Source organism: Montipora capricornis, chromosome 10, assembly GCF_036669925.1.
Source record: "Montipora capricornis isolate CH-2021 chromosome 10, ASM3666992v2, whole genome shotgun sequence".
Lineage (NCBI taxonomy): Eukaryota > Metazoa > Cnidaria > Anthozoa > Scleractinia > Acroporidae > Montipora > Montipora capricornis.
The window spans coordinates 32910676-32913175 of NC_090892.1; positions in this window are offsets into that span (position 1 = coordinate 32910676).

Sequence of the window (2500 nt, forward strand, 5' to 3'; positions counted from 1 at the left end):
CAGGAGCCGGAGGGTCAGGAAGAGCATTAAGTTGATCCACCATGGAAATGGCTGGCTGGTGGTGGTTGACCAAGCGGAAGGTTAATAGCAAAGGACGACTGTCTTTGTGGAGTACAGGACGAAAAGACCACACTTCAAGCAGAGAGACCAAATTTAAACCCGAAATGGCGCAAAGCATCACTGACGCTATCAGCATGGGCCGAAACGGGGGAATGTGATGGAATAACGGCATGTTTTGCAATGAGCTAATTAATTATGCAGTGAAAATAGTATTTCCTTCCAAACTCAAAGGCTTGGGGGCTTGAATTGTTCCATTATCACTCTTTTACCGCTGCCACTATATCATGTTGCCATATGGCCACTCCCAACTACAACGAAGTGACCAGAACTGTATGTTACGATGGCTGTCATCACGGTGGGGCCAAACCATCCCTCAAATGGGTCATCGGAAGAGTCTGAGGTGAATATTGGGTAAAATTTAAGATGACTGCGAATTCTAAATCTAATCCAAGATGGCGGCCAAGTTTTCCCAGGTTCTTCAGCCACGTCTTAGACGGGCTAAACAAATGAGGTTTCATTATGTTTACTGGAACATAAACGGTATCCCACAGCACTAGTCTGGCAAAAAATATTCTTATTATAAACGTTTTTTCCAAACTTCTGTTGTTGATTATTATCATTATTATACCACCATGGTCCACATGTGAAAGAATTTTTTTTTTTTCGCTAAGTGCGTCGTTAGAAATCAAATGAAGAGATAATCCTCGTGCTTGCTGGACAATGTAAGCAACTGTCTCATGTGCACCCGAAAAATTTTCAGGTGACTTAGCAGGATTCGACCCCACGACCTCTGCAATGCTGGTGCAGTTCTCTTACCATCTGAGCTATGAAGCCACACAGTTGAGAGCAAGTTCCACAGACAATGCATGGAGAACAATGTGGAGACTCCGCAAACTGATGTAAGGGTTTAAAGGGGCATCGTCATCAGTTGTATCTTGTGTAAAGATACTGTGAATGCAGTTTGTAGGAAATTATATCCTTGCTATTAATACTAATAACATTCAAATGATACCACACATGAATACATCAAAGTATATATTTGAAAAATAAAACAACAATGATTCAAGGTAACTATCACTGGATACATATGGATGTTTCCAGTGTATGTTTGCTATATGTACTCCTGATCATACGGTTGTGTGTATAAAACAAGTATACGACTTGGACTAATAATATATTGTGTTTAAAAGTCTATATGAGATAAAGTAATATTTTGATTATCAAGTCCATTACTGTTGATTACCATCATATTTATTAACATATTATTCTCATTTCTTTTTACCAGAGGTATATCAGTGTATAGATTGTTTTCACGTGACGTCATCATTTTCTAAAATCCAAAACTAAAGAGCCACGAAAGTTTTTATCCTCATCAGGCATAAGAGGTGGTAAATTTGTATCCATTTGCAATTTTAAAGCTCAATAGCGTGCTTCGTTTGGAAACCAGAGCATTTTAAATTTCTGAGTTATAGCGGTGCGTGACACGAGGCGACGATCAAGTTTATTGAGAAATATATATTTATCTCATGGTTTTGAGCCTTTTTCGAATTTAAAGCATTAGGAAAAGTGCTTAAGTAAATAGCTGTCTGTTCAGTACAGATGATCACTCGCCTAGATAGCCAAAGTAAGTAACAGATGTTGACACTATTTTCCGGCCGCCATATTGGTGCACCACAGATGTGCACCAACATGGCGTTTTCATACTGGGCTCTGTAAATTTCTGCGAAACATTTCGACGAATATCTGAAGTTTGGGGAAACGCACGGGCCTAAAACTTGGAGAAGTGTCTTCTTCATTTATCTTCTACAACATCACGAATTCTTGACTTTTTCCACAGCATGGTTTTCGATTTATTTTTTTATTGCGTGACAGTGAAAACGATCTATTATTTAGTAACTAAAAGTTATGATTTCTTATTGCCCCCCGCAGGGATTTTACCTAGAGGTGAAATCCCGGGGAGGCATCCTAGTAGCTGGCGCGTATATTAAGGACAGTACTTACAGTTCAAATATGCAGTCGCTATCATCATCAGTCCTTTTTGCGCCATGGGACGCATAAGGCCTCTACAGTCTCTCTCCAGCGGGAGCGGTCTTGTGCCACCTTTCGAATTTCACTCCAGGTCAGGTGCATGGACTTGAGTTCTTTCTCCACTGACCTTCGCCAAGTTATTCTTGGCCTTCCCCATTGTCTTTTCCCCTCTGGTGTCCAGAACAAACTTTCTTTAGCAACATCGCCAGAGTCCTTTCTTAATACATGCCCAATCCATGTCCATTTCCTGCGGGTTATGTCCACCATAATGTCCTCTTGTTTACAGATGTTTCGCACTTCCAGGTTGGATACCTTTTGTGGCCACCTTATGCCTAGTATAATGCGCAGGCACTTATGGATAAAGACCCTCAACTTTTTAACTATTTCCTGAGTCGTTTTCCAGCTTTCAGAG